General features: G+C 43.5%; 1 long non-coding RNA gene across 1 annotated transcript in view; it reads right to left on the bottom strand.

Annotated features, from left to right (window-relative positions):
• Nucleotides 1–26,278, bottom strand: part of LOC122462767 — a 60,297-nt gene that overhangs the window by 11,709 nt on the left and 22,310 nt on the right. The window contains exons 2-3 of the long non-coding RNA XR_006285516.1: nucleotides 10,936–11,068; nucleotides 9,762–9,878 (exon numbers count right to left, since the gene is read on the bottom strand). This is a non-coding gene — a long non-coding RNA (uncharacterized LOC122462767). The remainder of the gene's footprint in view (nucleotides 1–9,761; nucleotides 9,879–10,935; nucleotides 11,069–26,278) is intronic.

Genomic DNA, 26,278 nt, shown 5'->3' with positions numbered 1-26,278 from the left:
GGGGGGTGGGGTGGTGGTGACCAGACCAAATTTGAGTGGTACTGGGGCTGCATGCACCAGAACGTAGTGCCTCTCACACAAATTTGGCCTGACACCCCCCCACCCCCAACCTCTCCTTAAAGGAGGCTGGGGCAAACCTGAGCCGAGCTGCAACTCCAGGGTCACAATGCCCTAGCAGGAAACTGAGCCCAGCCAGCCCCCGGGACAGAGGCCACCACTATGGTACACAAGGTATACTTCTTTACTACTGAGTGTGGTAATGTGTATATTATATGCTGTGGTTATGAAATATTTAGTAAGCTAGTGGGTTTTTGCACTAAAGCTATTTACTGGGTTGTAAAAAGGTTGAGAACCACTGCTTTGTGCCACTCTGTCAGTGGGAAAGGACTTAAAATGTACTCAACATGAAGCTCCTTTATATTGGCAGGGTGGTGTGAATCGACCATAGGGTCAATGAGAATAAAAGCTCTATGTTTTCCCTGTAACTGAGCTATAATAGTGAAGGGGCTGTTTCATTACGAAAACCCATGCGTCTCTTCTCTTCAGCACTTGTATACCTCTAGACTCACACACTGCACCAGCCTGTCTTCTGCTTTCAGCTGAAACCAAGAAGCGCAGAGTAGGGAAGAAATAAAAAAGTGTTACCTTTTCCAAACTGCAAACGTGGAACAGGGTTGTTTTGGTTAGTGTCTTTTGCTTTTAAACGCTCAGGGTCAGTTCTTATTTTATTGCACCTGGCTCCTGCATCCCTTGAGCAGGGAGGTCAGCAAAGGGAGTGGGAGAGCTGAGAAAAGGAGAGGCTTGATACAAACAGTGGTTACATTTTTCCAAGTGTGTGAATTTTTTAAGTTGAATCTTTAGGCCTTGTCTACACTAGGGACTTCAGCCGTAAGTGGCCAGCCAAGTGGCCTTGTCACTGCATGAAGGCAATTCCTAGTGTAAGGAGGCAAACCTGCTCTAAACCATTATTGCAGCTCATGCAGCTGAACTCTGCTTGAAACAGGGCTAAGATGTGCCAATGCAAATTCTGTCTTACGGAGACTTTGCCTGCCTAAAGAAGGAGCTTGCACTGTTGCAGCTACTCCAGCAACAGGAATCAGGGCCAAACACCATAGGCTGTGTGTAACAGACACACAAAAGAACAAACATGTGCAGCACAAGCTTTTTAAAAAGTGCATTATTATTAACTGGAAATAGCAGCCAGCATCCATCACGTTTGGCATGCCCCTGATCAACGCTTCAGTAACAGTTTAGATTATTTCCCTGTAATTGCCTTCCTGAGCTAGCTAACAGCCTAGATTCATTTCCATTAAGGCTTGGGAGGAAGAGATCATTTAACGTTTTTTCCCCCTCTCTCGCTTTCCCCCATCTTGTAAATTATGCAATTACATGCTCACCACTGCCCCCTGAGCTATGAGAGAGAAAGTTTAGCACTTGATGTGGCAATGAAGCAGCCCAAATGGGAGTAAAGTGAAGGCCATAATCTCTGGCATATGTTTTCGCACCACTGCCCTGCAAAGAATATATAAACAGCAAAATCAGTCACAAGTCAGTTTACTGACTTGCATCCATTAATTTTGCACAAAAACCGTTCGGTGGAAGGGTCAAGAGAGAAACAATAATAAACTTTAGAAAAAGCCAGTCTGGAATCATCCGAGAACCGACACCAAATTTACAAATATTGTGCCAATTTCAGCCTTTGATAGCTGCTTCACTTAAAAATGCTCTCAATAAAAACTGAGTTTCTTCATTCAGAAGTTATCATCATGCCTCACCTGCCTTGAAATGAGAACTGCATGTTCTTTGATAAATGGACTGAAACATTTGCCTAGCTTCACTGGAGCGCCTGCAAATGCCTTCTGAAATACTATTTGGGATTTACTGCAGCACTCCCCCTTAAAAAATTACAACAGAGATTCCTATGCCTCCCACACTAACAGTACACCTGGAACAAGTCTTCTTTTTCCCCAGTGGTGAAACAGTTCATACCTGTCCAAACCAACTCAAGTACAAAGGTTTTAAATGGATGATACAAGGATCAATTAATCAAGGTTTAATGCAAGGATCATGCTCCATTAAGGACACACCTACATTTTCAGTGCATGATGCTTTCATGAGATGTGTACAAATCTTTGAACATTCTCCAGTAAGGCAGTGCCACAAAAGGCAGTGTTACATCAGAAGTTCTGACCCTCTTTCTACCCTGATACTACTAGGTCCTATACTTTTAAATAAAGGTCCAAAATTACCATGTTACCCTTTCCATTCCTCCTTCTAATCTTCTGCACAGGAGTTCATTAATTGCAAGTTATTTCTTATTCTTCTGATAATTGTTATCACATGAACGAGATACCGGATCTCTCACATTCTGGCAATTATTAGTTTGTTGCACTGTCCTTTTGAAGAAGTTTCCATGACCCACATTTTCATTAGTTCACCATTCTATTCCTTTCCCATCGGACTTTGATTCTGTGCCTTTACTGTGCTTTGTCAGTGGAGGAATGCAATTCTGCCACAGGGACCATGTAACAGGTACAACTAGGCCACTTGCATACTCTTCTCCATTGCTTACCTGTGCAAGGAAAAATCTGACCCAGCACAACTTTTGCTGGTCTCAGTTCTGTCAACTAACTCAAGAGAAAAGAAAAATCTCAGCTAAGTGTCTCTGAATTAATTCTTGACAACTTTAACCTGGGACCAACTCAGAATCCCCATAAATGGTGACATCCATTCCTGACTGATAGCATCATGTTGTGAATGGATGTAAGTGACGTGCCAGATTGGAAGTGGGGATATAGCAGGGAAAGCAACCAACAGGAGAATGAAAAATGCAGTAGAGAGGCTTGCTTTGTGTTGCACATGCTTCCCCGCTCCTTTGGGCTGCTCCTCCTGTTCCACCCTCAGCCTCCCCACTAGGTCACCATTGACATAACCTCTGAATTTGTCTCCCAGCATGTTGCTCATCTGGCCTTCTGCTCTACAGCTTTCCTAAGATACCCTTTGTTCCTGGAAGGTGCCAAAAGCTACCTTACCTCTGTACCACCTTCTCTTCTTGGCTGTGCATTGGCAAGCAGTGAGGTGGATAATAAGGGGAAATGGAGGGACCTCTAAGGTCTGTCATGGATATGTATGATTTCTCTACAGACCAAACCCGCCTCCCCCAAGAGACCTTGTCCCAAGACAGATTTAACTAAGGTCCAGAGCCTCAACTTGACTTCAGTGGAGTTAGGCTGATTTACATCAGCTGAGGATCTGGTCCCACACATATATATGAAAAGCAGAAAATCTGGCAGGAATTATTTACTCTCCTATTAATCAAAACATCTGAGGGGAGGGGGAATCAGATCTTACAGAACCAAAAGGTTAAAAAAATACCATCCTTTAATGGGGTTATTTTGTTTCAGTAGCCTGGATTTGGAGAGACATCTGGTACCTAATATAGCCACCTAGAAGTAGGAGAGAGATACTCATAATGGAGATGGAGATAAAGTAATGAACACAACAACCTGGGGATACACTGATGGAGAGAGATTGTGTCCTGAACGCTGTCACCAAGAGGGAGGGAGGAAGCAGGGGAAGAGGAAGATCACTTGCTGAATACAGATACAGAGGAGAGAGAGAGGGGAAAGACACAGAAACAGGAGAGATTAGGTTTATGAACTCATCCACCTATGAGAGAGGAGCCAGGCACACTCATGAGCAGGCTTGAAGCACATCAACACAACTGCCCAGGTGACTTAGGAGATCCCTATCAAATGTATGAGCACAGCCACCCAGGGGAAAGAACATGGATGCACTGATGTGAACAGAAACTCCGGAAAGAACTTTTTGGCATACGCAGCTTGAGCCAGAAAATACTCTGCTGCTACCTCATATACAAGGGAAGAGAAAATGGGCTCTAAGGGCTTCTTCTTTCACCACATATCATGTTCTGGAGTGGTTAACACAGACCACCAACATCCTGCAGCTCCCATTGATTTCAATGGGGTTTGTGGGCATTCTGCACCTCTGGCAATCAGGCCATTTTTACTGAGGTGCCTAATCACAGGTTCAGGACATCCTGGGTGGAAAGTGTTTGGCCTACATCATAGATACAAAGAAAAACTTCAATATGTGAACAGAGTGTAACAGTGACCTCAGCCTGAGTCTGCAAACTGCCTGAAACATGAGCTCCGAGGGGTGTGAATGGCCTTATTCTTCTTTAGCGGGGTGTTAGCTGTGAAGTCCAATGAGGATACTTTCAATGTCTCTATTTTTAATTTGTTCTCTGCCGGCCATTTTAACAAAAACATCCAGATTCTTCATCACCATTGGACAGAGTGGCAGATATTGGGACGGGGGGAGGGATGCACTGATGTAAATAGCTGTTGTCAAAGTTAGCTGGGGTGGGGAATTTGGAATTTAACCAACTCCCTTCCTCTCTCTGAAATGTAAAGTCATCTGAGTCCCTGGCCAAAAGGGGGAAGGAAAGAATGGGTACATTCCCCTTCTCTGTCACCAAAAGCTTTGAATGTCTCCTAGCTGCAAAACCCACAGCTGACGCCCAGGCCTCCCTGGGTGTCCAAAACTGTAGCTAATTCTGTCCAGCTGTAAAAACCTCCAACTATACACCACCCCCACCATGTCTGCAATGCGGATGCATTTTTATCAGTGCCTGGGCTCATCATCGGATGGAATATTGGGAGCAGAGTAACGTAAATTGAATTTGCTATTAAAATACGTAAGTAAATTGGGATACAAACCTGATTGCACTGTACCGGAGGCTGGGGGGAGGGGAATGGGACTGGAAGGGGCTGAAGCAGTGAAGGGAGGGAGGATTGAGGCAGGCAGTGCTAAGTAATTCTGAGCTTCATACACATAATTGTGCTTCTGCCACCTCCTGCTTTTCTATCCCCTGATGCAGCGTCGGGTTTCTTCCACTCAGGAGGAGGAACACAACCCTCTGTCAGGCTGACTAATCTAATGGTTGCCTAGAAGGCCATATTTCCACTGAGCAAAACCTTTCATTTATTTTTTTTAAAAAAATGCAATCAATAAATCCCTAATTATAATGTTTCCTGTCCCTGCCTCTTCTGCCCCGCTCGGCTCCGTGTCAGCCTGATAATGTCACCACATGGAGCAGATTCGGGTTTACTAGTCCTCCAGGGCTGTTCTGTCAGATGAGGAATTGCTAGCTATTCACTCCCAAACAGCTGCTGATGTTTAATTTTTACATCAAACGCTCTGGGAATGGAGAGGCAGTGCGTTTAGCAGCTGCTGACTCTCCATTTCGTGTTCCCTGGCCAGCGTGAAAGCAAGGTGCTGCTTATCTCCAACTCCACTGCCACCAAGTTCACTCATTTGAACACCTAGAAGCACGTACAGCCCACACTCCAAACCCCTGTAAATTTCCGCTCCAGGTGCTGGGCTTTAGAATAGTCCTGAGCTCCCATTGCAGAGATATCAGTATTTTAGTTCCACTGCCAAAAATCCCCCACTAGAACACTTCAAAGCATGGAACGGGTTTTCTTCTCTGTTGTTTCTGCACATCAGAGGGCGACTGGTTCTGTCTCTGTATCACAGGGAACCAGACAGCATATCCTGCTCCCCCACCAGAAGTCAGATTTCATCTTATTTCACGGCACAGCCTTCCAGGTAGAGACAGTGGTTGAACTCTACCAGAAGTCTACAGGTTGGGGAGGAAGGCAGAAAGTCCATGAGGGCATAGGCGCCGACTCTATGGGTGCTCTGGGGCCCAAGCACCCGCAGCAAAAAAATGGTGGATGCTCAGTACCCACCAGCCACAGCTTAGCTGTTCAGTGACTGGTGGGAGGCACTGGGGGAGGCAGAGGGCAGCGAGCGGCAGATGGGGGGGGGCCTTGGTGAAGGGGGTGGAGCAAGGGTGGGAAGAGGAGGATTGAGGGTGGAACCTTGGGGAAGGGGTGGCACAGGGGTTGGGCCTAGGGGTGGAGCACCTGTCAGGGAAAATAAAAGTCAGCAGCCTGAGGTATTTGCTATGTGGTCTGTGAAATCAGAGCATTAGGAGAATGGCACTTGTTTGTCCACAATACAGAGAGTGGAATGAGTCCTCCTTTGAAATATGAAAGCTACGGCAAAGGAGAACAAGTCAGCCCTGGAGCTGTGAAGAGAACTTGGCAGCAGAGTTCAAACAACAGTATCTTCCCAAACGCTCATGATGTTATCCCAGGCTTATGATCGTATCTGAAGGCACACAACACGTGCTTTCCAGAAGATGTGGCTTTTGGGGACATGTAAGGAATATCTTTGTTTAAAGAGGAGCCCTGAGGAATGAATTACAGAGGAGCACCCATGCACAAAGAGGTCAGGGTTCTCAATCCGAACCGTCATTGTAATCCAGAACCTGACATGTTCACGCAAGGAATCCAGCCTTGTACTGGGTGTTGCATCAAGGACCGCAGCATTCAAAAGCAGTGGCTCATCCCCTTTAGCTAAAGAAACTCCATGGCACACATGGCATGACCAGTGATACAATAGGATACATTGCTCTAATGCTTTTCACTTGAGCATTTCAAAGCACTTTGCACATACTGGCTAATTAACCCTCCCAGCACACGAATACATTTATTTATACAGGAGAAACCAAGGCAAGGAAAGGTTAAGTAGTTTGTCCAAGGTCACATAGTAAGTGAGGGGCAGAGCCAAGGCCAGAACCTATGAGTGCTGAATTCATTTCTCTGTATTAAACACTAGATAACACTGCTTCTCAACAGCACAGCAATCATATATCTTCCTTCAATGCATCTGGTCAGCACCGAGCAATCTCACAGCATCCAGCCAGAACCAGAAGGTTATTAGAACTGTTCAGCTAGTTTTAATATGCAGGCACCTAGTGCTAAATCCTGCTAAAGCCCCTCTTCTTCAATTTGACTACTCTTGTGAGCCAAAGAGGCAGAATTTGGCTCTTAATGCCTTATAAGCAAACACTTCTCGGTAGTTTAAAAAAAAAGAATCTTTGATTAAATTTAGTGCAACAACAAAATAACCAAGAAAGCATTTGCACTGCATTTTGATGAAGCATGCTCTGCGATATGAAGGAGAAAGGGAGCAGATACAGGGTGTCAGGCAGGGTGTTCCAGTCCAGGATTAATGGAAACTGACATGTGAGCAGGAAAAATTATCATGACCAATTAAACGTAACCCTTAATAATGAAAAACAAAGCAACCATGGACAGTCTCTTCTTGTAAGTGCCTCTGAAGTGTCTACCTTGGAGTGAACGAGGCTGGGGAGAGGAAGAGGGGAGATATTTGGGGCTCCTTTTTAAAATAAACTCCCCCACTAAATGTGTATGTGTCAAGGAGTACTTGGGAAGCAGAACTGCCCATTCCTTGAGAAAGGGACTGGGAAGCGAGAGGCCAGAGTTCTGTTCCAAACAGTAAAGCTGACTCCCAGGGAACTTTAGGGACAGATTTTAATATCCTTGTTCATGCTGACTAGCACCTGATTCCAAACAGGACTTCACACAGAATAAGGCACTGCTCAGGATAAGGGTATCAGAATTTAGGCCCTCGTTGCCTGAGTTTTTCTAAGTAACATCCTGGCCCTGTGGAGGTCAACTGGAATTCTCCCATTGACTTCCAAGAGGGTAGGATTTTACCTCATGGGTTTAAAATGAGAATAATCCTACTTGCCCTCCCTCCTTTGTTAAGCATGTTATTTAGATTTTGACCATGAGCTAATCACAAGAATGTTAGCTCATGCACAATATTTGAAACAACCATTAGACAAAAATTGTTGCAGAATGGTTCAGTGCCAATAAAGCCGCCACCCCAGCCTATCAACCCTTAGAACCCACTCCCCACTCAACTCCCTCCCCAAAAAGCCAGGAAAAGAGGGCATTCTGCAGAATGTCCTGACATTCATCAAATCTGGACTCTGGCAGACTGAGATCTTTGGAAGACAGCTGCTCTGTACATGCAGTGTTGGTAGAATGGGCAAGTATACCTGGCTTAACCATTTGTATCGTGTGTATTTGACACCTCCAATTATTTGACTGCATGGTAACACATATTTTGTGGTTGCAGCTTAGGCACATGGGCTATATTCTGCTCTCAGCTCCACTGCTATAAATCTAGAGTAACTTCATTAAATTTAGTGGGTCACGTTTATCTTTGCAGCAGCACAAGGACAGAGAAGAGGCTATTTGCGCTCCTCCTGACCTGCTGCTGGGGTCCAAGGTGCAGGCAAGCTCTGAGGCTGCTCTGACTTGTGCCTTATCCTGCCATAGCTACTCTCGGGCTTGCAGTAGCAAAGAATCACCAAGGCACAGGTCCACCCCAGCCTACTCCTAGCCCTGACACAATCCCTATGACCGACCCCTCCTTCGGCCCACCCCATCCTCACCTCCAGCCCACCACAGAATACTGCCTATGAGTCTGCAGGGGTTTTGCAGAGCTGGAAGACCCAGCTTTGTGCTGAAGTTTGTGTGCTCCATACCAAGGGGAGCTGGGCAGTCTCTTTGTACTCAAAGTGGGAACTGCACCAAGGTGCAGTGTGGAAGATTAGAATCAGGCCCTCAATCGAACATGTTATCCAGTAGCAAGCAGAGATCAAGGGTGGAATCATTTTAATACCCAGTATGTCCCCATTTTAAGAACCAGAGGCCTATGAAATCTTAAATGTAATGAATCCTTCTTTCAGCTTTCACATGGCGCCTGTTGGCAGCAAGAGCATCAATTTCAGTACACCCAAGAGAGGCACCTCATACCAAAATTGAAAACATCGCTCTGCGTCTCCAGACAATGGTCTGCATTTTCGTGGAGATTGCCCTTTAAAAAGAAGCTCTGCCAGACCTCAGAAGCGGAGGAATTTTATATATATATATATATATATAGTGGATGTCTCATTTTTTGAGCCAGTAAATCCTTTGTACTGCCATAAATAAAGTATAAATTGGCAGGGGGATCCGTGCAGAGTAGGGGTAGGCGGACCTGAGTAATGGAGCTCTCAATGTTTCTATAAATTAAGAACACCCGACTTGACAATGAACAACTCGTCTTTATCAATTTACTTTCCAAGACCATGCCAGTGCTTCGCAATAAAGCTTCCTGTCCATTTCAGACCTAATCATGTGTAGCATAAATCTGATATATCAGAGACTGCTTTCAGGGCTAAGAAAGGATCAGCAAGGATGTTTATCCTCAGATATGATCAAGCCAAGGCATCCCCACCCTCACTCCTCATTACATTCGATATCAGGAACCTCACCCCACTGAATACTCAGTTTTTCATAAGGTACCTGGACTCCCCCAATGACAGTGCTGCTCTCTGCCCCCATACACCTTCTCATCTGCTTCTCTTATAAACAGTCCACAAATTAACAGGAGATGCATGGGTTTAGCACTTCTCAGGTTTTGTTCCCCATTTTTAAATATAGCACAAACTTGCTTAAGTGATTACCCTGATGATCTGAAACAAGGGCACAACCCCTAGCATCTGAGAGAAAGAAAGAAAGAAAGAAAGAAAGAGCCACTGAATGTCTGCAATGTTTAAGCATCCAGTTTAAGATAAATGAGGCAGAGGGTTCAGAGAAGCAAGTTCAATTTCATGGAGGATATGTTGCATTTAAAAACAGAGGGCCAGATTCACGGGTGCCCTCCAGCTGCGTTGGTTCACTGGAGCGGCACATAGTAGCCAGCGCGAACAACTGAATTTTGCACACTGGAAATTGCACATAAAACAGACTGGAGTCTTCTCTCTGGCATATATCAATTACAACAGTAGGATCTGTTGCTGCACTTACCCTTCCAGATTATATTAGGCGAGGCTGACGTGTCTGCTAGGATACGTATTTGATTGCTGTCTGAGAGAAGAATTGGGACCTTAAGCTTTTCTGTAGCTGAGAAAAGTTCTGCACCTCCTGTTGAAAGAGCAATGGGTGTGGCTTGTCAGCAGTGAGGTGCTTTGACAGAGATGAGTGAGAACTCAGGATTAGAATCATTGCAGGTGATGCAGTGCAGAATTGAGGTGACTTGACCAAGCTGCATGGAAGCTTGGGACTGGAAAACCAGGGATGCTATCGGTCTCAAATAAAGTGCATTGACAGATGTGAGAACTAGGGAGTTTCCTGCTCTATGTAATTAAGACAGTCAGTTTCCCAATTTCTCTTTGCAGAATAAAAGAGAATGTCCTTTTTGTTTTTTTAAATCAGCCTTCTATTTATAGCCCCTTCCTTTCTTAGGCCAGATCTACACTATAAACTTACATTGGTATAATGACGTCGCACAGGGGTGTGAAAAATGCACACCTTTGAGCAATGCAGTTATACTGACCTAACCCCCAGTATAGACGGGGCTATGTCAACAGGAGCGCTTCTCCCATGGACATAGCTACCACCTCTTGTGGAGGTGGATTAACTATGCTGATGGGACAAGCTCTCCTGCTGGCGTCATAGCATCTTCACTGAAGCGCTAAAGCAATGCGCCGCTGCAATTTTAAGTGTAGACCTGCCCTTAGCCTTATGTGGGGTATGTACATCTTATCACAAAGTCTTTATATCGTTGCAAGTCCATCTCCAACTCCCCACAAAGCACGAAAAGACAGAACTCTTCAGCAAAGACAAGTCATTATACACTTGGAGTTTGGAGGCCAAGCCATTTTGGAAAGGTGATCAAAGGTAGAGTGTTTTCAAAAAGACAATGACAGGGATTTAATAACCCCCACCCCCAAACCCATAACTCTGATGCTCCTTTCTCCACTGATTGAAATGAGATGTGGTTGGAGAATTTCCAGGGGAAGTGCAGATATGACACTGTTGTCTAGTCTTGTCACTGAGAGGGAATGCTCCAGGACACCCTGTTCCTGATTCTACTCTCATTTTGGCCCCGATTCAGAAAAGCACTTAAGCATCTGCCGAACTCCATCCTTATTCTGCATAGGATTAAAGCACATGCACTGAAAATTAAGCATGTACTTACTTTCTTTCCTGGATAACGGTAGTTTGATGCCCGTGCTTCATGTTAAGCACATGCTTCCATGCTTTGCCGAATGGCATCCAATTACAATGGTGTAAAACAGGAATATTCCCAGTGGAGTTACATTGATGTAAAACTGCGTGAGAGAAAAGAATTGGGCACCATATGTACCTATGAACACAACCCGCCTCCTGTCATATGATTAATGTGACATGTTAAGCATAGGTTTCCATCAGACCTTAAATAATATCGTAACAGAATACCTAATGATACGTGAAATATAAGAGGGAGGAAAAATCTTTAGTTTGCTTTGCTCTGTGAGAGATACAGAGGTGTTTACACAGGATCCATGTGTCCCCCTAAAGGAACATAAACAAAGGGCCATGCTAGTCTTGAAAATTATTGTATTGCCTAAAAACAAAAGGCTAAACATAATGGCATAGATTTTCAAACCCCTCCTTCATGCACCCAGAAAATTCTGAGCAACCACTTACATGTCTACCTACTTGCTATCTATGGGCAAAGCCAGGTGGCTAGATGTCCAAATCAGAAAAATGGTGGGTATAAATAATTGCAAAGCCTCAGTTATTCAAGCCCACAAAATTGCAAAGGCAAAAAGGGAGGCCAGGTCTAGAAATGGTTAAAACTCAAGCCCTGCTTGAGCCTAATTTTCAGAAAATAGTACCTAACTTGCCCTTGCAATACACATCGCACAAAAAGCTCTTGTGTCTGCAAAACATTTGAATGTACAAGAAATAATGGCATGTGCACAGAGGTAATTCAATGCACACATATGGTCTTTGTCTGTTGGCACAAGAAATTTGTACATGTCACTTTCCATGTGTGGCTATATTTCACTAGGAAAATATAGGCACTGAATTTAAAAAAAAAAATCTGTGCAAATTCATCCTGGGGCAATTCCAATGAAGTCAATGGCTCAATGGCTTTACTATGGTTGCCCAAAGCCTGGCCTCCCCCGCACATTCACACGCTGGAGGCAGGGGTGGCAGAAATGCTGAACATAAACACTGAGATAATATGTAATTACAAAAAGAGACCTGATGATTACTGCAGTTGATAACACATTCATTATGTTAGAGCTTTTGAGTACTATAGGCAAAGGAAAGCTCACTTCCCTCCTCCCTATATACAATTATTGAGCATTTGCAATAGCTTTCCGGATAATTTTTTTCATGATTGGTAGAGTAACCATTTGGAAACAAAAATCCTGCAACCTTTCATTAAAGGAAATAGGAAGCCACGAAGATAGCATTATATACAGCATTTTTATGAAACATTAGGCACAAAGCGATAGTCATATTGTTGTATATTAACTCTGAAGGATGCTCAGACAACATGATAGCTTGATTGTGTGAACATTCTATCACATCTTTTTGGAAAGGCGATATGGGCTAATGGAATGGCTAACGGGCCATACTGTTGCTGCTGAGAGGGGAATTTTTAAAGCAGAAGTACAGCTGATCGTTTTAGTTACTTAAAAATATAGATTAGTTAAGACAATGGAAATATTCACAACTACTGGCTAATACACCATGGGCCTGATTCTCCTCACACTTACATCTCCATTGGTTTCAAGAGTTTACTACTGATTTACACCAGCAAAAGTGAAAGAAGAATCAGACAACATATTTCTATATGTAGCAAAGCATTTACGCATCAAATTAAGTCTATCAATTACTGAGCAGTTGCTACCTGAGATCAAATGCGGAATCATTTTTATATCTGGTATGTTCCCTCTTTAACAATTATTATACTATGAAATCTTCAGTATAACTCAGCCTTCTTTCAGCTTTCACACCACTTTGCTGGGGCCATGGACAGCAACAGTATCACTTACACTACACCCCAGGGAAACACCAAGTACAGAAATTGAAAACATCACTCTGCATCCCTAGACAATGACTGCATTTTCCTGGAGCTCTTTCTTTCAAGAAAGGCTTTGCCAGACCTCAGAAAGGGAGGAATGTACTCTTTTTTTATTTATAGTTGATGTCATTTTTAAATCAGTAAATCTTTTCTGTTCCCATAAATAAAGTTTCATTCGGCAGGGGGAACCTGCCTGTTTAGCAAAGCAGTTGGGTAGATGCTTAAACCCTGCTCCAGTCAACTTGTTTTGATGAATAAGGATGAACTGCTGAACCAGGGACTTAGAAACTGGCTTAGATTAGGAACTGCACCTTTCTCGATGAACCTTTACAAAACACACCACAGAAGAAAGCAATTATATTTAAAAGTCGCGACCCGTGGTCCAAACCTACATTGAACTTGAAGCTGTAGGGGAAGGTAATTGCATATGTGCAGCATCTCAGCAGCAACTATTTGATCAATACCTGCCCCCTCTGTGCAACAGAAATATAGATGGAAGCAATAAACACGCCTATTGCACCACATTATCAGCAGCCCTTCCTAACCTGCTTTTGCAAAAACTGCAAACCATCCGTTTTGTGCATTTGGGCATGCAAAGTAGGAATGTACATATATGAATGATGATGCATCAGTATTTTCACACACAACCACTAGTTTTTCACATGCAAGATAGGCTTGCAAACTTTTCAAATGCAATTAAAAAGTCTGCTGGAAATTTGGTCCTTTATCTTTCACATTAAGTAATACTCTGTGTGATATATTTTAGATTTATAGGGCATGTTATTTAAAAAGGCTTTTCTATTTTGTGAGTGCAGTTTTGCAGCCACAATTAACCGGGTCACATGAATGCAGCAGCAATTAATTTCAGACTCAAATGATGGAAATTACACACTTAAAGGCTCAGCTTTTCAAGCACTGAGGGCCAGATTTTCAAATGCTCAGCACCCACAACTGGGTCAGAGATTTATGAGAGCTGAGCTTCTATATGCGGTTTCTAATGTTATCTTCAGCACTAGAGACCTGGGATTCTTGCAAGTGAAGAGTGCAAGGTCTGAGATCGTGCCAGTCCCTTAGCAGGGCCAAAGCGAATGGGTTTACTTCTTGCACTCTGTACCAGGCTGTCAGTGTTTGCCTGAAAAAAATCCAGAGTTAAATGTGTGCGGCTGACTTGTTGAGTAAAGTGATTTATTAGCCCTCCTGAATATAAATAGGCTTGGCAGAATTAGATGTTTAATATAATTTCAATTGATAATATTGATATTTATTTTTAAGCTTTTTTATTTTTATCTATTTAAATGTTCACAATTGTGGGAAATTATGTGGAGTCAGATAATGGTGGGAGGAGAATAAGACAACAATTATTTAATGGCAGTAGATGTAGAGATTCAAAAAGTTGAAGCTTTATAACATAAATTGTCAACATCACATGTCACAATATAAGAACATAAGAACATAAAAATGGCCATACTGGGTCAGACCAAAGGTCCATCCAGCCCAGTATCCTGTCTACTGACAGTGGCCAACGCCAGGTGCCCCGGAGGGAGTGAACCTAACAGGTAATGATCAAGTGATCTCTCTTCTGTCATCCATCTCCACCCTCTGACAAACAGAGGCTAGGGACACCATTCCTTACCCATCCTTGCTAATAGCCATTAATGGACTTAACCTCCATGAATTTATCTAGTTCTCTTTTAAACCTTGTTATAGTCCTAGCCTTCACAGCCTCCTCAGGCAAGGAGTTCCACAGGTTGACTGTGCACCATGTGAAGAAGAAGAATACAAAGTAATTATCCTTAAATAAAAGTTCACTCTAAGTTCTCAAGCTGTGTTTTTCATACTTTGCTTATCTATACTTTCAATTGTTTTGATTTTGTTTGTCTGTGTATGGTGACATCAATGTTTTCCAACATTTATCCATAAAAATCTAATCCTTCTGTGCCTAGGTAGGAGTGGCTAGATAAACAGGATCTAGAGCATGGACTGAGCAGTCCTGAGGGAGGAACTTCATGAGAAGCCAAACCTAGAGACAGGTTTTGAGCTGAACGTAATGGTATATTGTTAATGTCTTTGTTAATCAAATGAAACCCCAGGAAGGGATAAATTTTTACTCTACACATTGTGTGGACTACATTTTACAGCAGGTAGGGAAGGTCACAGGCACACCCACAAGTTTTATTTTTTTCCCTAGTGCACCTCAAGTATGGCTGGGAACTATCTAGAGTATAGTGAATTACTAAGGGCTTTTTGTACCTACCTTCCTTTCTCCCATTGCTTAAGTTATCATCTTTGCTATTCTTCTGATCCCAACTGAATGGTAAAAGGAGGTGGCAGCCCTGCAGATGGAATGAAGGATCAACAGCAACGAGATTCAGTGTAGAGCAATATTAATCTCCACAGGGGGTTAACTCCAAGACAAACTGCTCCAGGTACCCCACCAGTACAACCCCAAGAGGTGTCTGTGTGTGTAGCAGAAGAGTGCAGCGGGTCCAGATACATTCTGACTCCTGGAATAAATATGGGAAGTTCTCCCTGCTTTTTATGCTGTCCTTGAGCAGAGAGAGAGGTCTAGCTTCCACTCCTGAGGGGAAGGAAGAAGTAGGCCCCAGGCCATTGTCTCACCTCACTGGGAAGTGAGGAGCATTCACAATATAGCTACTTCAGGTGAGGAGCAGGATCATGGCATGGGGATGGAGTCATGGAGGCCTCATTTTGTAGGGCTCCATATTGCCGTACTCCAGGTGAAAGCAGTGCTGACTCCATGTCTCTTCCCGATTATCTTTAACAAAGCAGTGACCTATCTGGGAACCCAACATGCCTCTCAGTGATCCTATCTGCACCCCAATATAGCAGTGGTCTCCATCCTGTTCCCCACAAGCAAGTGTCAGCATCAGAAAAACTCTAAGACAATTGGCACCTTTTTTGATCATCCTCTCCAGCAAGCTGAGGTTTGAATCAGCCACAGAATCTGACTTGTTCTCCTGGTAGACCCAGTGTGCCCAATTCTGATCTCATATCCATGTAAATTAGGAGTAGCTCCATAGAAGTCAATAGTTAAACCAGTGAGGACAATAGGACTGTTTCATGCATGGATTCTCTGATTAGCTGTATTTTACTTGATACTTAGAGGTCACTATTTCCCCTTCTGCTGATACTTTCTTATTTATTTGGCCATTGACGCCAGTACTAATTTACTGAGACTGGACCAGATTCTGCTGTCAGTTGCAATGCTACAAAAACAGAATAAATCTATTGTCATTAATGGGGTTATTCTAGAGTTACACCAATGTAAGTGCCCGCAGAATATGACACTCTAATTGTCTCGTCAGCATTTTCTGAGACTTCTAGCCAGAATCTTAAGAGATGTAGGCAGTGCTAAAGTTTTAGAGGACTTTATTATAACCAAAGTTTCCCAATTTAAATCTCAATTTCCTTCCTCATTCTGCAATTGCGGTCACCGCGGCAGGGGTGAAAAGTGGAATGTGTCTTGTTATATACAACAGAAACTGAACCAACAGAAATAAAAGAAAGTGCTCAACACATAACTATAATTGTTAGAGTGGAACTGCACTAACCTAAATGGAATTTCACCTTGGGAGATTCCGCTGAATCTAAACAGAGGTGAAATTCCCCAGGCAGATGGCAAGTTCTGTGGCTGACATGCTCAGTGCTACATTACTTCTTCAGTCCCATAGAGTCCAACATTAACTCTATGAAGTGCTGTTATTAGGGAGATGAGAGCAGCTGTAAGTGCCTCTTCCTGACAGTGGGGATGCGGGGAGTGCTAAACTAGCGAAAGTATAATACAAAAGGAGGAGGAATATAGCTCCACCAAATTAGTTCAGGCCACTGAGGCCTGCTTATTTCAATTATCATTGGTACAGTGAAGTCCCCTGGAGTCCACCATTAACTCTCACCATGTTCCTTTCCACGGTCACATACAAAGGCCTGTGCTGACTAGATCAGCCACCTTTTACTCTAATGAAGGCTTTTTTTTTTAATAGCACACACACTACAGCAGATACCAAGAAAGAAAGAGGGTACTTAAAATAATGGGCCAAATGCATCCCAGGGGAATTGAATTGAAGGCATTGATACAGAATATTTAATGTAGCTAAGTGGCTAGGAAAGTCAAGAAGTGGCAGAAAAGAAAGAAAACACAGATGAAAACTAAAAAAGAAAAGAAAAGAAAAGAAGTTGCATTTTCCCCCTAAAGGAGAAGTATAAGATTTTTCTGCTTTGAAGTGAAATGATTTAAGTTATAGGAGATACCTCTACCCATTACCACTAGCTTAAGCAAGGAGCTAAATTGAAGTATTTGGCTCAAGGTGTTTTGCTATTCAGGCAACACACTTTATTTATTCTCAGTTTCTTTTACCTGGCTCGGCTTAGTGCTACCACAGAGAAATGACTTCAAGTTGTTTGGATTACACATGAATTACAGTTTACATGATGTAGAATCATAGAATATCAGGATTGGAAGGAACCTCAGGCGGTCATCTAGTCCAACCCCCTGCTCAAAGAAGAACCAATCCCCAATTTTTGCCCCCGATCCCTAAATGGCCCCCTCAAGGATTGAACTCACAAGCCTGGGTTTAGCAGGCCAATGCTCAAACCACTGAGCTATGCCTCCCCCCCCAACGTGAAAGAAGGTAAGAAGGTTGTTTGGAGCCTCAGGTCCCGGAGCACATTTGGGAATATTCCCATCTTTGCTGTTTGGTCACTAGGGGAAAGGATGGATTGTATAAATAGACCAGGCACTGGACGGACACAAGTTCAATTCCCAGCCCAGCCATAAACTTCTGTGACTTAGAAAAGTCATCTAATTTATCATGTGCTTCAGCTCCCCATCTGTAATATGGGAATGATACTTTTCAGCAGTCGTGGGGGATAAAGTCCACTAATGATTGTGAGGCACTCAGATCCTGTAGCAATAGCAGACCAAGTTCTTTCAGAGAGTATTTTGCCCTTAACTCCATTGCTTATAGTACTCCTCATGGCATAAGCCCAACCATATTAGACTTATCTGCCCCCAAAATAGTGCCAAGCACCATTGAGGAAAGAACAAAAATTTCGGAGAGAGGGCTTGGAATGGGATACAGCCACGGGAAACCCAGAATGAGGAGCTGTCTGAGGGAAGCACTGTCTGTTTATCATTGTTGAAATTATGTCTTTATAGATGGAGAGTTTTTAAATTGTTTTTAGGGAGAGACTTTCAAAAGGCCCTATGGAACAAAAACTCCATTGAAAAATGAGTGGGGATTTGTGCTTCAAAACCTGCCGGGCACTTTTGAAATTCTCCCTTTTATTGAGCATTTTCAACATTTATACTAACAAAGACAACAGGCTCCTTGGGCAGGAAAATTACATGTCAATATATACCAGAAAAATTATATAGTAGCTTGGTGTTGACTTCAAGATTCAGTTTACACATGACAGACAATCATATCTGAGATCAGCTTTGTTATTGTAATTTATAGGATCACATACCTTCTTTGGGAATGCCTCTACTTCTCACAGAGAGGAAAGCTAAAGGTTTTTTTTTATCCTTTTACATTAAATAGATAATTGTGGTGTTCTGATAAATGCTATCCAAGATAGGATGGGAATGTAGCATGCTAGTCTTGCGGCAAGATGTGGGGCACAGTGACTGACACATAGGCGATATGATTCTCATCTCACTCACACCCGTTTTACACCATTGTAGCTCTGTGGACTTCAGTGGAGATGCCCTTGATTCCCACTACGGGTTTTCATAGACAAATGTCTAACACGTAGTATTTGTGAGAAAAAAAAAATTAATAAGCAGTTTTTAAGAGAGTCTCCACTTCCCCAATCCCCCTTCCATGCTCCACCATCTCCCTTTTCCCCACAAATACAAATAACTGTTGATTTCTTCCATGGAAAAAAAAATACTATCCACTGCAGCAACCTTTGCCAACAAAACCTCCTTCAATCACCAGTGGCCTCGTTCTGGTCAGGATTCGGTTTCTGGTCCAAACTTTCCCAAAGTTTAGGGTGTTTGGATCTTGGAATTTTTTTAGGCCCATCTCTAATGTGTGTGTGTGTGACTGTGGGCGTACACAATGCATGGGCCAAATTGTGTGCTGGTACACATCTCATGCAGTCACCTTGTTTTCAGTGGGCTTGTACAACAGGTAAGTCAAAGGAGAATTTAGCCAAATAGAATCATAGGACTGGAAGAGACCTTGAGAGGTCACCTAGTCCAGTCCCCTGCAGTCATGGCAGGACTAAGTATTATCTAGACCATGCCTGGCAAGTGTTTGTCTAACCTGCTCTTAAAAATCTTCAGTGATGGAGACTCCACAACCTCCCTAGGCAATTTATTCCAGTGCTTAACCACCTTGACAGTTCTTCATATATGCATGTGAATGTGTTTATTACAAAACTATATAGCATTTATTACCTGCATTTTATTCATTTTCTTTGCTTCTGATAAAAGGTGTGCAGGGTCTTCAGTTCCTTGGGGCACAGGGGAAGGGGAGGCTAGGTATAAAACAACACCACTGCAATCAACATCCTGTAACTTTGAGGAGAAATCTAGCAAACATTTTTTCTTATTATTTCTGACAAATCCTGTCTGTTGGAGGAGATATATTTCACTGAAAGGCCTATTTGTTATGGTAGCTGACGCCCCTGCCAGCCAACACTCAAGAAAACCGAGTGATTAGAAGAGTCTGAAAACTATTGCCGCAAGGGAAAAAGGACCAGGTGCAAGGACGGCTATTTTTAAATTGTGAGTGATGTAGTGGTATTGCCTGCTGCTCCTACGGCACTAAAATTATATTTCTTGTTGACCACGCAGTTATTTTTGCATCTTTCCAAATCCATGGTCAAAGCTGTAATGTATGTCCTGTGAAACATTTGCAATGGGCACCGAAAAAGAAAGCTAGATGTGAGCAGTGGGTCAGTGCACTCACCTTTAAGGTCTGGAAACTTGGATCAGTTTGTGAAAGCTATTGCATTCAGATACCATAGGGACGAGAGAGATAAATGCGCACATAAGACAGACACATAGAAAGGGCCAAGAGATCTTATATTAAGGGAGGATAATACATCTGTGCTATTTAATTAGAATTGGTGCTGTGTAGCCCACAAATGAAAGAGCAAACAGTTTCTCTTAATTATTATTCTAGATGCTGAAATTAAGCACAGCGGGTAGGAACGATCCTGCAGACAGATTTCAAGGAGATATTATAAACTTCTGTGCTAAAGTGCTTTTAAAAAATCATATGCTGGGGCATGCTGTTGTTGAACAGTAACCCCAACTTTCCGGGGGTGGAACTTGACTTGGGACTGAAGTCCATGCAGAAGCTAAGAATCGATGTTCAGTGCTGATCTGCTGGCTTTTTATCAGTGATGAGCTGCAATCCGTTCCCCTTCACCCCAAGTAAACACAGATGATATCTAATTAGTCTAGTTTAGGAAAAAATAAAAACAGATATATCCACTGGTTCTAAGTGGAATAAAGAATTGTACACAAACAAGCACAAGCCTGCAGCAGCTGCAGTCAAGAAAACAAATCAACTACTTATTACTTCTCCTTCAGTGTTTTTAAACATTTATGGAGTGCCATCAATAACTGAGTTAATTGTGAATGGCTGATGGTCTATTTGCAAAGCCTTCTTTAACCTGCAAGAACCAGAACTGCTGCTGAAAGAACTGTTCATCAATAGCAATAATTATATGGCCTTTAAACAAACAGCTTTTTGCATACCTTATAGCATGATCCTGTTCAGCTTGTCACGTGAGGCTTTGAAATAATAATATTAAAGACTGAGGCTGTAGGGCACAGAGCATATGGAAATGATTTATTTATTTCTGTGTGCACATTCGTTACCATTCCCCGTTATTGAAAATGAAAAAGCTGCCATTTTCCTAAGCAAAGAATCCTCAAAGTGTGCACCAGCGACCCCTACATTCTCTGACATTCATTAAGGTGGAAATTCATCCTCATTGGCCTCCTGAAGCCTACTGCTGGTGACAGCCATCTTGCAAAATAAAACAACAATAATAGTAACACATGACTCCTAACAGTTGTGGGGGAGCACAGTGCCAGGGATGGAAAACTGGTCTCCAGCTTGATTTAATAATAGCAGAAGATGAATGTTAACATTTAATGCTGTGACAAAATGTTTACTGTCTAATCACATTACTCTTCTGGCATTTGACTGGCATGACAACAATGTTCATTTGTGGCTGTTAGGCACCGGCCTGTGTTGAGGATGGCATGGAGTTGCCTCACTTTAGAGGGAGCTCCAAAAGGCACTGTGCCTCAAGGAGACAAAATGCTTCCCAGAGTTCCCAGGGCTGCCTCGTGAGGGTGCCCACCGGCTGCACCATGCATTCTCCTCTGTGGTTGACCTGTTCTCCTAGCCAGGAACAGGAGGTTTGGGTGGAGCTATGATTTCACTATCCACTTCCTCCTCACCTCCTTTTGGGTGGCTGGTGACTGTGGAAGGATTAACAGTGTTGGGGACACTGGGGCATAGCCACTAGGTAACTCGAGGGGATGGAAGACCACAAGTGTCGATGAAGCCCCCTCGCACTAGGCCCAGGTGTCCTTGGCCCCCCTCCCGCCTGGAGGCACTCGCAGCAGTTATGCTGAGAATCTGCAACAATATGTTGCAGAGTCAGACTGCCTGAAACTAAGCAAGGCCACACAGGGCAGATATGGAAGAACAATGCTGAATAAAGCAGCTTTATGTATAGTTTAACAAATGATACAGAGAACCAGGGAACTAGCTGGGAACTGGATTGGCTGGCTATATGGATACTTAGGGCAGCTTGCTATTGGATAAGTATGCTGAAGAAAGGATGTATAAAAGCCTGTGTAACTTCCTGCTCTGTGTACAGGATTTGAGATTCAAATCTCCCTGTACCTTTTTGAAGCTTCAAATAAACTTTTCTGCTTCTCCACCCCGTTGTGATTATTGGGTGTAGCACACCGGGTAGTGAACCAACTCAAGCTGTTGTTCAACCTCTCGGCACTGGGTGCCAGCAACAACAGTGAGCAATCTGCCATGGAAGGGCAGGGGGACACAAAAATAGTTGCTTGCATTCTCCCCACAGCTTGTCATACTCAAACATATGCCAACTACAATGCATCCCTAAATGATCTAGGCTTAATTCCACTGGAAAAGTGGCTGACTCACTGAAGAACTGATAATTTAGTGACAGAGTTACCAACTCTCACAATTTTGTTGCAAATCTTACAGCAGTTGGTGTTTTTCTTAAAGACCCAGATCGTGGAATCAAAGGATTGCATAAGAATCTCACCTTCATGTTAAAATAAAAGTAACTAACTCTCATTGTTGCAGAAAAAAGGGTAAAAATGTGAAGCAAATGTACTCCAAAGGCTCAGAAAGCAAAGAACCCAGCATTAATTATTTTTTTTTTAAAAAACTCCTCATTTTTCAAGCCAATCTCATGATTTTTGAATGCTCGGGGTTTGACAATACTTCAGTGGTCACATAGGCAATACTGGTAGCTAACCATGTACCAGTAGCTTCAGGAATAAGACACTTGACCAGTAGCTCCAAACACGCAGGCATTTACCTGGCAAGGTAAAGGATCAGTGCCACTTGTTCTACCAAGAGAAGCAAATATATACATAGAAGCAGGCCTGCCAGAGTGTCCAGTAGAATATAATGGTGTACCTACATACAAGAACACGAGAAGTGCTATAATGTTATCAGACCAGTGGGTGATTTAGTCCAGGATCCCGCCTGTGACAGTTGCCGCAGGAAAAGGTGCACGAAACTATAGTAGGCAGTTATGGTATAACCTGCCCACAGGGAAAGTTTTCCTATTCCTCATTAATTAGAGGTTGCCTCATGCCACGAAACATGAGGGTTTATACCAATCACAGCAAAACAGTTACAGAACAGATAAATTTCTATTAGATATTTTCAGAACGATTAAAGGATTTAGTTGCATTGATTGATTTCACTTGTTCACAACTTTGTGTTTATGAACAAACCACAAGGAGAAGTAATTTACAACCTCTGACTACCAGCTTTTTCTATATTGCTGGAGGTCTCTTTTTTAGCAAGATGGCTGCCATCCCTGGGCAGAGGGGGTAATATCTTTAGTCTCAACTGTAGTTTGCTGTTTATACACAGTGGGATGTGCTTTAGGAGGCTGTGCTAAGCCAAACAGGGATGTGGGGAAGCAGGCAGGCTTTCTTTCAATTTAAAGCTTTAAAGCAGTGTTGAATCCTCAATAAATGAACATTAGAATATCTGGCTCCTGCGTGAGGCTGCATAGGCAGTCCTGGTTTGAAGAAGCAACGACTGCTTCTCAAGGGAATATGTCAGCATATCAGAGAGGAGCATACGTTCCAGGAGGGGATATTTAAAAGAGACTTTGCACTCAGATTCCAGGCTGTAGCCTTTGGAATTAGCATTTGCCTCCTCCCTTTCTGTACTGTAGCCAGTGTTGGTGTGAGAAACCGTCTTCAGCACCTGCCATCTGGAACAGCCTCTCTGTGTGTGCATGCCTCATTGACTGTCTTTTTTACAGACTTCAGCTGGAAAAAGAAAATCTAACTTTTCTCCATTCCTTATCTCCTAGTTTTACTCTCCTTCAGCTCTAATTCTATTATATAAAACAGTGCATATAATGGGTCAAAATCGAGTCTAAGGTACACCAGCATGCAGGTGAAACGACTCCACTAAAGTCATTGGAAGTACACGGAGGATAATTCAGACCAGAATTGGGCCCAATATAAATTTGCTAAGTTCTTATTGCATTATTATCTAGTATTTATATTTCTTAATCATTTAATTAGGCATGTATGGTACTAAAGAGAACTAAAACAGGACACGTTTTGGACGTAGTGACCATGAACAGTGTTCTTTTAAGAAGTCCCCAAGTGCAGATTCTACAGTGGGGTGGGCAAACTACGGCCCGCGGGCTGGATCCGGCCCCGGGGATTGCCCCCTGTGGTGCCGCAGGCCCCGCGCCGCTCTCAGAAGCGGCCAGCACCACATCCCTGGGGCCCTGGGGTTGTGGGGGGCAGAGGGCTCCGTGCGTTGCCCTTGGCTCCAGGCACCGCCCCCCGCAGCTCCCAATGGCCGGGAATGGGGAACAGCGGCCAATGGGAGCTTCGGGGAGGTACCTGGAGGCATGGCAAGGGCAACATGTGGAGCCCTGTGCCCCCCCTCCTCCAGTGGCCACGCAGGGACATGGTTTCAGCCGCTTCCTGGAGCAGTGTGGCATTGTGCCAGGGCAGGCATGCAGGGAGCCTGCCCTGGCCCCAGTGCACGCCGCTACCACCCCGGAGCTGCTTTAAGTAAGTACCGCCAGGCCGGAGCCTGAACACCTCCTACACCCCAACTCCCTGCCTGCACCTCGCACCCCTCCTGCACCCCAACCCCCTGCCTTGAGCCCCCTGCTGCACCCCACACCCCGTGCACCCCAGCCCCCTGCCACACCCCCTGCAGCACCCTTTACCCCAGCCCCCTTCTCTGAGCTCCCTCATAAACCCTGCACCCCTCCTCTGCTCCAATCCCTTGCCCTGAGCCCGTTCCTGTACCCCCTCCCGCACCCCGCACTCCCTTCCATACCTCAACCCCCTGACCTGACCCTACATACAATTTCCCCACCCAGATGTGACCCTCGGCGCAAAAAGTTTGCCCACCCCTGTTCTACAGGAAGCATTATGAATATTCACAAGAAAGCAGAGCACTGGTGGAAATAGACTCTGTGGACAATATAGATAAGCTGAATAATTCTGGCCAAATCACGTACTTTAATTCTGGATGCTCTTTTGCAGAATCATGCCTTGGGAAAGGCCGTGAACAGAACTTCTGCTCAGGCTCCAGCCTAGTCATATTAATAGCACTAGGCCCACACATTAAAAGTGCTGAGGGGATCCAACTCCTCCCTGTGTCCATACTGGTGGGGCACCACTTCCACTGTTAATGCCAATTTTGAACCTGTTCTGTGTTCAGAGAACTTCAGCCTCCAGTGCTCTCGTTCATGTACCTTTCATCGGTCACAGTGCAGGACAAAACAAACCAACCAACACTTTCCTACAGCTGCCGAAGTAGCACTGACGTGACCATTTCTTGATGTGTCTGCAATCTTTTCTATTTACTCTGGAAGTGCCTCCTATGGTTCACTGAGAACCCAGAAAAAGCTAAAATGGGGAAAGAGCTGTATACAAATGTGAATCCAGATTAAAAACTACTTCAGTGTACGTTTTCCTTCCACTTAACATAACCTGGCCAGTCTTCTGAAAAGCTAATGCTGAAGCAAAACAGAGGTAATTCATTTCAAATCTATTGTTTGCAGAGGAACATACAGTAGGTATCTAATGGGGCTTGGGAAAGCCACATATTTCCCATCAACTACACCTTTAAAGTAAATCAACAATATTGAGTAAAAGGGGAACTCATTTTATTTTGCTTCCCTCCAATAAGAAAGAATTCTCTCTCTCTAATAGCCCCAAGCAATGGTCTAGGGAGCAAAGAATTTTTTATAAGGCACAATGCAGCAGCAGATCTAATTCACTCCAGCAAATCCTTTTTAATCTGTGGATTTGTATCATTTGTTGGCTAGACTGAGAAATTTGACTGCGTCTAATCTCTCAGCTTCTGAAGAGAAATGGCTTATTTAAATATTGAGCTGCACATTGTCAACATCGGAGGGGCAGAAGATGATGGATGACAGTAATTATGCTGGGTGCATCTCCATTAACATGCCACTTTTTCCAGGTATGAAGTCTGCTTCTCTTAGCATTTGTTTAATGATTGGGAGAAGAAAGGAATTTTAATGACCCCTTTGTAATTATCATGCTCATTTTGGGTTGGATTTCAGTGTTCATGCAAATGCATGATGAGTTGTGCTGGTTAGAGCACTGAAGTTGACAGGTGCCATGCAAGCTTCCTCCAGGTGGCAGGATAGTCCTAACTTGCAATGCCCAGCAGTTAAAGTAGGCCAGAACATGGCAGAACAAACTACACTTCCATTCATAAAGACTTAGATAGTTTTCTGCCTTCTTAAAGATCAGAGATCACAGCTTGTGTGTCATGCACTCACATACGCATCACAGCGCCTGATGCTACATGCCTCCCAGCAGCTTATATTACCTCAACAAATTGTATAATTTGCAACTTAATTGGGATTGGAGACTGCTGAAATCCTGGCCCCACTGAAGTCAATTAGAGTTTTGCCATTGGCTCCAAAAGAGCAAGGATTTCACCCTCGATATACAGAGGCAACAGTCTGGAACATACTCTCAAACATCATATTCTCATTGCTCTACAATGAATGTCAGAGGCAGTTTGTGCCCATGATTGAACTGCAGATACAAACCTGAGTATTTACACTTTCCAGTGCAAATTTAAATACAGCTAAAGCCTACAGTATCCCATAGAGTGCAAATCAGGGAACAAATTGGTCCCACTTGTTCATTTATACTATGGACATTATT

This window comes from Chelonia mydas, chromosome 13, assembly GCF_015237465.2.
Source record: "Chelonia mydas isolate rCheMyd1 chromosome 13, rCheMyd1.pri.v2, whole genome shotgun sequence".
Lineage (NCBI taxonomy): Eukaryota > Metazoa > Chordata > Testudines > Cheloniidae > Chelonia > Chelonia mydas.
Note: the sequence above shows the minus strand (reverse complement) of the source record. Positions and strands in the feature narration are given on the sequence as shown.